Consider the following 12,449-nt stretch of genomic DNA (forward strand, 5'->3'; position numbering starts at 1 on the left):
TACCTGCCAGATTCACTAGACATATGATCAGAAGCAGAATAGATATAAATTCCTGCCACATATTGCCAATACCTGCTGGGACCCCAAAAGACTATTGCTGTACCTCGTATGGATATCTGTTGCCATTAAGTAAAGACAAGTTGGACTATATCTCCTGTCTGGATCTCCATCATTCCACCACTACTCCTACTGACTACACTCAATTTATTGGAAGTGAGCCAGGATCCAGGAGTCCAGCCGTACCCAGGTAGGAGACACCAGTGACACTACCATATCTGCTATACAGAGACATTATCCCCCTCTGGCATTCCTCACCTGGTACGTGAGTTATAACATCTTAAAAGGCCCTGCTACAGTACCTGCGCAAGCTGCAATTGGCGTCACAAACTACTACATATATATATACTGACCCACTGCATAGCTGACCCACTGTACCGGTGTCCTGCTCATTGCAAATGCACTATTCACCTTCCAAGAACGGAGTGTTGCCCTGTGTTTGTTCATACTATATATATATTATTTTTTTTTGTACAAATGTGTAGGCCTTCTACTCCACCGTTACCTTTATCTGCTGCTGCTGTCTGTCCAGATCCTGATGAGTTTGCCCCTAGACTAAAGGGGCCTCACTGCAACCTTATAGGTTAAAATTAATAATAAACATAACAATATAAAAAAACAAAAGCAAACTTTAGAACGGAAAAAACAATTTATTGGCAATTTTGAGGAACAAATATGGCTCTAAGGCAACTGTTCGAGTTGTTTATGGAGGTCCAGCATTTCCTGCATCCCATTACGGTGCAGCTCTTCCAACTGCTGCACCTTGCAATCCAGATGCCGCTGCTCCCTTATCTTTTTTTGCTGCTCCCAGATCTCCTGCACGGCTTTTTTGTCCTCATGCTGCAGCTTTATAATTATTTTGGGGTGTTTGCTAAATGATGAACATATACTGGGGTGCATTTTCTTCTTTAACCCTTCTGAAAGTGAAAAATTTAAATTTTTTCATTTTTACAAATGTGTGCTTTGAAATGCTGTCAGACACCTGTTTGCTGAAAAGTACCCTTTCCACCACTTAAAATGTTCGTATGGGGTGCTGTTTCTGAAATGGGATCACAAGTTGTTGTTTTTTTATTTCTGGGGACCTCGGGAATTTATTTAATGTGACATGGCATCTAAAATCCATGTCTGCCAATTCAGGTGAGCAAAATCCATATTTAGCTGTTTGACTATAGAGCCCTACCATGCGCCCATACATAATGTTTTAAGTACATATGGGGTGTTGGCGTATTCGGGGGAAATGAGGAACAAAATTTTGGGTGCATTTTGTCCTGTTACCCCTTGTGAAAGTGAAAAATGTGGGTGTAAATCAACATTTTTTTTTCAGGAAAAAATTGAAATTTTTCATTTTCACAGCCAAGCATTTCCGAATTTGGTGAAACGCCTGCTCACTACACACCTTGAAATATTACTTGAGAACTGGGGTGACTTTTTGGGGGTTTCCACTCTAGGGCCACCTCAGGGTGTCTTCATATGCAACATAGCTCCCAATTACCATTCCAGCTAAATCTGCTCTCCAAAAGCCATATGGTGCTCCTTCCACTCTGAAGCCTGCTGTGTGCCCATACATCAGTTTTTGAGCACACCTGGGGTGTTTCTGTAGACTCCAGATTCAATGTAATAGATTTTTAGTTTTGTTTGGCTGTTAACCCTTGATGTTTTGCAGAAAAAATAGATTAAAGTTTAAAATCTGCAAAAAAAAGTGACATTTTTAGATTTCATTCCCATTTTCATTTAATTCTCGTGGGGCACCTAAAGGGTTAACAATGTTTGTCAAATCAGTTTTGAATAGCTGGAGGGGTTTAGTTTGGGGTGATTTATGGATGGTTTCTAATATTTGAGCCCCAGAAAGTGACTTCATAACTGAACTGGTCCTGAAAAAATTGGGTTTTGGAAATGTTCTTAAATATTTTAAGATTTGCTTCTAAACCTCTAAGGGCTCTTTCACACCTGCGTTCTTTTCTTCCGGCATAGAGTTCCGTCGTCGGGGCTCTATGCCGGAAGAATCCTGATCAGTTTTATCCTAATGCATTCTGAATGGAGAGAAATCCGTTCAGGATGCATCAGGATGTCTTCAGTTCCGGAACGGAACGTTTTTTGGCCGGAGAAAATACGGCAGCATGCTGCGCTTTTTGCTCCGGCCAAAAAAACTGAAGACTTGCCGCAAGGCCGGATCCAGAATTAATGCCCATTGAAAGGCATTGATCCGGATCCGGCCTTAAGCTAAACGTCGTTTCGGCGCATTGCCGGATCCGACGTTTAGCTTTTTCTCAATGGTTACCATGGCTGCCGGGACGCTAAAGTCCTGGCAGCCATGGTAAAGTGTAGTGGGGAGCGGGGGAGCAGTATACTTACAGTCCGTGCGGCTCCCGGGGCGCTCCAGAGTGACGTCAGGGCGCCCCACGCGCATGGATCACGTGATCGCATGGCACGTCATCCATGCGCATGGGGCGCTCTGACGTCATTCTGGAGCGCCCCGGGAGCCGCACGGACTGTAAGTATACCACTCCCCCGCTCCCCGCTCCTACTATGGCAACCAGGACTTTAATAGCGTCCTGGCTGCCATAGTAACACTGAAAGCATTTTGAAGACGGATCCGTCTTCAAATGCTTTCAGTACACTTGCGTTTTTCCGGATCCGCCGTGTAATTCCGGCAAGTGGTGTACACGCCGGATCCGGACAACGGAAGTGTGAAAGAGGCCTAAGCCTTCTAACATCCCAAAAAATAAAATGTAATTTTCAAAATGATCCAAACATGAAGTAGACATATGGGGAATGTAAAGTAGTAACTATTTTTGGAGGTATCACTATCTATTATAAAAGTAGAGAAATTGAAATTTTCTAATTTGGTAATTTTTTAAATTTTTTGGTAAATGTGGTATTTTGTTTAATAAATAAAAATGAATTTTGTGACTCAATTTTACCACTGTCCTGAAGTACAATAATGTGACGAGAAAACAATCTCAGAATGGCCTGGATAAGTAAAAGCATTTTTAAGTTATTACCACATAAAGTGACATGCTAAAAATGGCCTGGGCAGAAAGGTGAAACATTTCAGGGTTCTTAGGGGGTTAATGTTTCTGTACATGTTATGGATACAGAATTATATTGCTCTGTGCACATATTTATGCAGCGTCCCACATATGTGTGCAAAAGGGACACTTTAAACATCTGCCTATTTAGTTAATGTATTTGCAATGTATGGTATTTCCTATTTATAAGGCTGGCATTATCATTTCATCAATTCACCCCTAGGTGGTGCTGTCATTATTTAGACCAGGGATGCCCAACCTGCGGCCCTCCAGCTGTTGCAAACCTACAACACGCAGCATGCCCGGACAGCTTACAGCTATCAGCCTACAGCAGAGCATGATGGGAGTTGTAGTTTAGCAACAGCTGGAGGACCACAGGTTGAGCATGCCTGACTTAGAGCAGAAGGGAAGTAGTTAGTCAGTGTGTGAGAGTCAGAGAGAAAACAAGGAAGTTACTGGAGGAGAGAAACAGGCTTTATCCACGATGTAGCTGCAATATCTTTTCTCTGGGACCTGATCAATCCTGGAGAGGACAAACTAAGGGTCCATTCATACATCTGTATGTGTTTTGCGGATCCGCAAAACACGGACACCGGCAATGTGCGTTCCGCATTTTGCGGACCGCACATCGCTGGCACTCTAAAATGTTCTATTTTTTTGCGGAACGGAAGTGCGGATCCGGAAGTTCAGGATTTTCAAATGCGGATGAGGACAGCACATTCCGGCCCCATTGAAAATGAATGGGTCTGCACCTGTTCCGCAAAATTGCAGACGTGTGAATGGATCCTTAGAGTAGTTACAGCAGCTTAGCACTGAACAGTAAGTCTGAGTCTAAATATGAAGTGAAGGTTAGAGCTGCGTCTGGCATATGGACTTCACAATCACAAGTGACCGACTTTTCAAGTTCCTGGACACGACTGGATGATTAAAGGCCATAATTAACCTATTTCACTGGGATATAGTGAACCTGAATACTTCAAGAGAGCATCCTGCAAATATTGTCGCAGAGAGTTTGCCTGCCATGAGGGAGAACGCCCTTATTGGATTGCTAAATATAAAGTAAGAAAACCATTATATTCCGTACCTGAGTGTTAGAGATTGGACTTAAAGTAGAACTATCTAAGAGAACTTTTGTCTTGCCTGTAAAGTAACAGCATAAGGAATACTCCTCAACTGACAATTGGCAGACCTGTTGTAAGGATTACAGCTAAACTAATTTCTGAATCATCCTTTGTGCCATACAAGTGCACTGTACGGATGAACTGTACCAACGGTCTTGAGACATTTGATTTAAGTAAATGTTCAACTGTTTCTACTTCAACTGACTCCTCATCCTTTCTACTACTCTCAACATTTGCACCTTACGGTGCTGGCGTCACGAACAACACAGGGGCCCAGCCACCAAAGCACCTTAAACACCTATACCATCAAGGGCACCTCAACCACCATCTGACTGGTGTTCCCTGCAATAGAGAGTGCCCCGGAGGATTTAGTGCTGTCTTTCCCTCCACTGCACGCCGGCCCAGGGGACAACTGAACTGTAAGTACTACTACCCTCACTCGGCACACCACCTCCGTTACACTCACATAACAACCCTAGGATGCGGGCATTGCATTTATCCTCATGGCTGGGGCTGGTGACAGCCTCTTCCTCCTGTTCTTTCTCATCTGAAGCTGGGGGGGGGGGGTCCGGCTGCCCGGAGGGTCCGGCCTCCTCCACCTCCACCTCTTCGCCCACATCAGGTGGAGGTGGTGCATCCTGCTGCGGCTGGGAAGGTCCGGCCTGCTCTTCCTCCTCCTCCGCCTCCTTCTAGGCAGACACGACCACTACCTCCATCTCGTCCGTCGACGACCTGTGGCGGACGGAGGGAACGGGAACACCTGTAATCACACAATGTTCAGAATTTAGACAAACAACTCAGAACTCCTAACAAATGCAAATTAAGTGGGGGATGTAATGATGGATAGGGCCTTATACTGGAATACAGAATGATGATTGCAGTTTATGTATATACACACACACACATATATATATATATAATTATGTGTGTGAAACATACAAAATCAGCCGGTTACATCATACTTCTCTAATTTGCTGTGTTTATAAATATATATACAGTGGATATAAAAAGTCTACACGCCCCTGTTAAAATGTCAGGTTTCTGTGCTGTAAAAAAAATGAGACAAAGATAAATCATTTCAGAACTTTTTCCACCTTTAATGTCACCTATAAACTGTACAACTCAATTAAAAAACAAACTGAAATCTTTTAGGTGGAGGGAAGAAAACAGAACAAAAAAATAATAATGTGGTTGCATAAATGTACACACCCTCTTATAACTGGGGATGTAGCTGTGTTCAGAATTAAGCAATCACAATCCTGTTAAATAGGAGTCAGCATACACCGGCCATCATGTAAAGTGCCTCTGATTAACCCCAAATAAAGTTCAGCTGCTCTAGTTGTACTTTCCTGAAATTTTCTTAGTCGCATCCAACAGCAGAAGCCATGGTCCACAGAGAGCTTCCAAAGCATCAGAGGGATCTCATTGTTAGAAGGTATCAGTCAGGAGAAGGGGACAAAAGAATTTCCAAGGCATTAGATATACCATGGAACACAGTGAAGACATCATCATCAAGTGGAGAAAATATGGCACAACAGTGACATTACCAAGAACTGGACGTCCCTCCAAAATTGATGAAAAGATGAGAAGAAAACTGGTCTGGGAGGCGACCAAGAGGCCTACAGCAACATTAAAGGAGTTGCAGGAATATCTGGCAAGTACTGGCTGTGTGGTACATGTGACAACAATCTCCCGTATTCTTCATATGTCTGGGCTATGGGGTAGAGTGGCAAGACGGAAGCCTTTTCTTACGAAGAAAAACATCCAAGCCAGGCTACATTTTGCAAAAACACATCTGAAGTCTCCCAAAAGCATGTGGGAAAAGGTGTTATGGTCTGATGGAACCAAGGTTGAACTTTTTGGCCATAATTCCATATGTTTGGTGCAAAAACAACACTGCACATCACCAAAAGAACACCATCCCCACAGTGAAGCATGGTGGTGCCAGCATCATGCCAAGGGGCTGTTCTTCTTCAGCTGGAACTGGGGCCTTAGTTAAGCCAGAGGGAATTATGAACAGTTCCAAACTTCATCAGCATGACAACGACCCAAAGCATACATCCAAATCAACAAAGGAATGGCTTCACCAGAAGAAGATTAAAGTTTTGGAATGGCCCAGCCAGAGCCCAGACCTGAATCCAATAGAAAATCTGTGGGGTGATCTGAAGAGGGCTGTGCCCAGGAGATGCCCTCGCAATCTGACAGATTTGGAGTGTTTTTGCAAAGAAGAGTGGGCAAATCATGTCAAAATGTGCCATGCTGATAGACTCCTACCCAAAAAGACTGAGTGCTGCAATAAAAGCAAAAGGTGCTTCAACAAAGTATTAATTTAAGGGGGTGCACACTTATGCAACCATATTATTTTATTTTTATATTTTTTCTTCCCCTATATTTTTTCAGTTTGTTTTTCAATTGAGTTGTACAGTTTATAGGTCACATAAAAGGGAGTCTGTCACCTCCATATGGCCATATACAGTGCTTACATGGCTCTGTGGCTCACCTATACAGGATTGTAACGGTACCTTTGTCTTTAGACTTGCACCAGCAGGAAAAACGAAGTTTAATTCATATGCAAATGAGCACTCGCAAGTGCCCTGGGGCGGCGTTCAGTGTGTAGGTGCCCAGGCTGCTCTGCCTTCTTTTCACTTTACTCCTCCCCAGTCTCTTCCTTTGCCCGCCCTCCAAGTCCGGACCTATCGATGAAGCAAGAGACTTGGAGGGCGGGCAAAGGAAGAGACTGGGGAGGAGTAAAGTGAAAAGAAGGCAGAGCAGCCTGGGCATTTTTTTTACGGCACAGAAACCTGACATTTTAACAGGGGTGTGTAGACTTTTTCTATCCACTGTATATACACTCACGAGAAGGTAGATGTATGATGTAAACGGCTGATTCGCTACGTGTCACACCAGGTATTAAGTAGTCATTTGTAAAGGGATGAAATACTTATTTGCATAACTGTATATATAGATTACAGAGTGTAGGCGAGGGATACAAAAGTAATGTAAGCATTGTACCTGGGCATTTTCTGTCCCGGATCTCTGTGATCCACGCGATGTGCCTCCTCTTAAGATCCGACCAATGTTTGATGATCGCCATCGCACTGTGCCTTCCCTTACACTCCCTCTTTAGCTCCTTCCTTATCTCCCGCACAATCCTCTGCTTTTCCTCCTGGACCCGGGTCCTATCGTATCCCCGCTCCAACATGCGCTGCAGGATAAAGATGAAAGCATAATCCCAAATTTTTAAACTACAAGTATTTAAAATAATGTCCTCAACAACACAGCAAAAAGTATTTAATCCTTTGACGGGGAAATATTAGATTTAATGTTACCATCATATGATTGGATTGTACTGCAGTTCAGGGGCGTAACTAGAAGTGACTGGGCCCCACAGCAAATATTTGTAAGGGCCCCCCCCAGCGCGCTTCGCATCCCCCTCCTCCTGTGTAAACCCCACTCCTTTTGCACAGTGTAGCGGTATACTGTATATTGTGGGGCACAGTGTAGAGGTATACTGTATATTGTGTGGCACAGTGTAGAGGTATACTGTATATTGTGTGGCACAGTGTAGCGGTATAACTGTATATTTGGGCAAAGTGTAGAGGATACTGTTATATTGTTGTGGCACAGGTAGAGGTATACTGTATATATGTGTGGCAACAGTGTAGAGGTATACTGTATATTGGTGGGGCACAGTGTAGAGTATACTGTATAATTGTGGTGGCACAGTGTATAGGTATACTGTATATTGGTGTGGCACAGTGTAACGAGGTATACTGATATTGTGGGGCACAGTGGTAGAGTTATAGCTGTATATTGTGGTGGCACAGTGGGTAGAGGTATACTGTATATTGTGTGGCAGCAGTGTAGAGGTTATACTGTATATTGTGTGGCACAGTGTAGAGGTACTGTTATTTGTGTCCAGTGTAGAGGTATACGTGTAATTGGTGGTGGCACAGTGTAGAGGTATACTGTATATTGTGGGGCACAGTGTGGTATTTGGGCAAGTGTAGAGTGATACTGTATATTGTGGGGCACAAGTGTAGAGGTATACTGTATAATTGTGGGGCATCAGTGTAGAGGTAATACCTGTGTGGCACAGTTAGATGGTATACTGTAATTGTGTGGCACAGTGTAGAGGTATACTGTATATTGTGTGGCACAGTGTAGAGGTATACTGTATATTGTGGGGCACAGTGTAGAGGTATACTGGTTATATTGTGGGGCACAGTGTAGAGGTATACTGTATATTGTGGGGCACAGTGTAGAGGTATACTGTATATTGTGGGGCACAGTGTAGAGGTATACTGTATATTGTGGGGCACAGTGTAGAGGTAGACTGTATATGGTGGGGCACGTGTAGAGGTATACATGTATATTGTGTGGCACAGTGGTAGAGGTATACTGTAGATTGGGGGCACAGTGTAGAGGTACTGTATATTGTGGGGCACAGTTGTAGCGGTATACTGTATATTGTGGGGCACAGTGTACAGGTTTACTGTATATTGTGGGGCACAGTGTAGAGGTATACTGTATATTGTGTGGCACAGTGTAGAGGTATACTGTATATTGTGGGGCACAGTGTAGAGGTATACTGTATATTGTGTGGCACAGTGTAGAGGTATACTGTATATTGTGTGGCACAGTGTAGAGGTATACTGTATATTGTGGGGCACAGTGTAGAGGTATACTGTATATTGTGGGGCACAGTGTAGAGGTATACTGTATATTGTGGGGCACAGTGTAGAGGTATACTGTATATTGTGGGCACAGTGTAGAGGTATACTGTATATTGTGTGGCACAGTGTAGAGGTATACTGTATATTGTGTGGCACAGTGTAGAGGTATACTGTATATTGTGTGGCACAGTGTAGAGGTATACTGTATATTGTGTGGCACAGTGTAGCGGTATACTGTATATTGTGTGGCACAGTGTAGAGGTATACTGTATATTGTGGGCACAGTGTAGAGGTATACTGTATATTGTGGGCACAGTGTAGAGGTATACTGTATATTGTGGGGCACAGTGTAGAGGTATACTGTATATTGTGTGGCACAGTGTAGAGGTATACTGTATATTGTGTGGCACGTGTAGAGGTATACTGTATATTGTGTGGCACAGTGTAGAGGTATACTGTATATTGTGGGGCACAGTGTAGAGGTATACTGTATATTGTGTGGCACAGTGTAGAGGTATACTGTATATTGTGGGGCACAGTGTAGAGGTATACTGTATATTGTGGGGCACAGTGTAGAGGTATACTGTATATTGTGGGGCCACAGTGTAGAGGTATACTGTATATTGTGTGGCACAGTGTAGAGGTATACTGTATATTGTGGGGCACAGTGTAGAGGTATACTGTATATTGTGGGGCACAGTGTAGAGGTATACTGTATATTGTGGGCACAGTGTAGAGGTATACTGTATATTGTGGGGCACAGTGTAGAGGTATACTGTATATTGTGTGGCACAGTGTAGAGGTATACTGTATATTGTGTGGCACAGTGTAGAGGTATACTGTATATTGTGTGGCACAGTGTAAAGGTATACTGTATATTGTGTGGCACAGTGTAGCGGTATACTGTATATTGTGGGGCACAGTGTAGAGGTATACTGTATATTGTGTGGGCACAGTGTAGAGGTATACTGTATATTGTGTGGCACAGTGTAGCGGTATACTGTATATTGTGGGGCACAGTGTAGAGGTATACTGTATATTGTGTGGGCACAGTGTAGAGGTATACTGTATATTGTGGGGCACAGTGTAGAGGTATACTGTATATTGTGGGCACAGTGTAGCGGTATAACGTTGTAGAGTGTAGTACTGTATATTGTGGGGCACAGTGGTAGAGTATACTGTATATTGTGGGGCACAGTGTAGAGGTATACTGTATATTGTGGGGCACAGTGTAGAGGTATACTGTATATTGTGGGGCACAGTGTAGCGGTATACTGTATATTGTGGGGCACAGTGTAGCGGTATACTGTATATTGTGGGGCACAGTGTAGCGGTATACTGTATATTGTGGGGCACAGTGTAGCGGTATACTGTATATTGTGGGGCACAGTGTAGAGGTATACTGTATATTGTGGGGCACAGTGTAGAGGTATACTGTATATTGTGGGGCACAGTGTAGCGGTATACTGTATATTGTGTGGCACAGTGTAGAGGTATACTGTAATTGTGGGGCACAGTGTAGCGGTATACGTATATTGTGGGGCACAGTGTAGAGGTATACTGTATTTGTGGGGCGGTACTGTATATTGTGTGGCACAGTGTAGAGGTATACTGTAATTGTGTGGCACAGTGTAGCGGTATACTGTATATTGTGGGGCACAGTGTAGAGGTATACTGTATATTGTGGGGCACAGTGTAGAGGTATACTGTATATTGTGTGGCACAGTGTAGCGGTATACTGTATATTGTGGGGCACAGTGTAGCAGGTATACTGTATATTGTGTGGCACAGTGTAGAGGTATACTGTATATTGTGGGCACAGTGTAGCGGTATACTGTATATTGTGTGGCACAGTGTAGCAGGTATACTGTATATTGTGTGGCACAGTGTAGAGGTATACTGTATATTGTGTGGCACAGTGTAGAGGTATACTGTATATTGTGGGGCACAGTGTAGAGGTATACTGTATATTGTGTGGCACAGTGTAGCGGTATACTGTATATTGTGTGGCACAGTGTAGCGGTATACTGTATATTGTGTGGCACAGTGTAGAGGTATACTGTATATTGTGGGGCACAGTGTAGCAGTATACTGTATATTGTGTGGCACAGTGTAGAGGTATACTGTATATTGTGGGGCACAGTGTAGAGGTATACTGTATATTGTGTGGCACAGTGTAGCGGTATACTGTATATTGTGGGGCACAGTGTAGAGGTATGCTGTATATTGTGTGGCACAGTGTAGCGGTATACTGTATATTGTGTGGCACAGTGTAGCGGTATACTGTATATTGTGTGGCACAGTGTAGAGGTATACTGTATATGTGTGGCACAGTGTAGCAGTATACTGTATATTGTGTGGCACAGTGTAGAGGTATACTGTATATTGTGGGGCACAGTGTAGAGGTATACTGTATATTGTGTGGCACAGTGTAGCGGTATACTGTATATTGTGGGGCACAGTGTAGAGGTATGCTGTATATTGTGTGGCACAGTGTAGCGGTATACTGTATATTGTGTGGCACAGTGTAGCGGTATACTGTATATTGTGTGGCACAGTGTAGAGGTATACTGTACATTGTGTGGCACAGTGTAGCGGTATACTGTATATTGTGGGGCACAGTGTAGAGGTATACTGTATATTGTGGGGCACAGTGTAGAGGTATACTGTATATTGTGTGGCACAGTGTAGCGGTATACTGTATATTGTGTGGCACAGTGTAGCAGTATACTGTATATTGTGTGGCACAGTGTAGAGGTATACTGTATATTGTGGGGCACAGTGTAGGCTATATGTGTATAAACATATTTCACATGAACACTTACAGTTACTTGGCTTGGCCCTTGGGGATCTCGGACGCCACTTCCACACTTTGGCCGGGGGCTCGGCGGAGCTGATGTTTTTTATCCTAATGAGAAAGATTTTATAATAAGGATTTGGAGAAGGGGCAGAGGGATAGCGGAGCAGTGAGAGGCTGGTGCTGCTACTAGGGGGTCATACCATGGGGGAGTAATAAAGCCCACCATTATGCCCCCCAGTAGTAATAATTCTCCTTATAATGTGACAGTGCAAAAATACCCCCTTGTAATGCCCCCAGTTGAGCTAATGTCCCCATAGTGCCCCCATAATGTGCCAGTATAAAATACCCCTATATAGTGCCCCCAGTAAATTCCCCCATAGTGCTCCTCTCCCCCCTTCCTGCTAGTGCCCCCCATAATGTACCAGTATAAAATGCCCCATATATAGTGCCCCAGTAGATGCCCCTCAGTGTCCGGCCTCTGATAGGCTGCCGGCCTAGTGTCCCCCATAATGCCCCCCACTAATGTGCCAGTAAGTGTCCCCATAGATGCCCCCCCATCATGTGCCAGTATCAAGTGCCTCTCCCCCCCCCACATGTCCCAGTATCATAGTGCCATCTCCCCCCATGTGCCAGTATCAAGTGCCTCTCTCCTTCCCACCCCCCATGTGCCAGTATCATAGTGCCAAACCCCCCCATGTGCCAGTATCAAGTGCCTCTCTCTTCCCCCCCATGTCCCATTATCATAGTGCCATCTCCCCCCCAAAAA

General features: G+C 44.0%; 1 long non-coding RNA gene across 1 annotated transcript; it reads right to left on the reverse strand.

The window, feature by feature from the left end:
- Window positions 1-722: 722 nt before the first annotated feature.
- LOC122937703 lies at window positions 723-11,768 on the reverse strand. The gene is made up of 4 exons (XR_006389901.1): window positions 11,709-11,768; window positions 7,220-7,412; window positions 4,674-4,967; window positions 723-974 (listed from the first exon to the last, which is right to left on the reverse strand). It is a non-coding gene; the product is annotated as an uncharacterized LOC122937703 (long non-coding RNA).
- Window positions 11,769-12,449: the final 681 nt, after the last annotated feature.

This window comes from Bufo gargarizans, chromosome 1 (assembly GCF_014858855.1).
Source record: "Bufo gargarizans isolate SCDJY-AF-19 chromosome 1, ASM1485885v1, whole genome shotgun sequence".
Classification (NCBI taxonomy): Eukaryota; Metazoa; Chordata; class Amphibia; order Anura; family Bufonidae; genus Bufo; species Bufo gargarizans.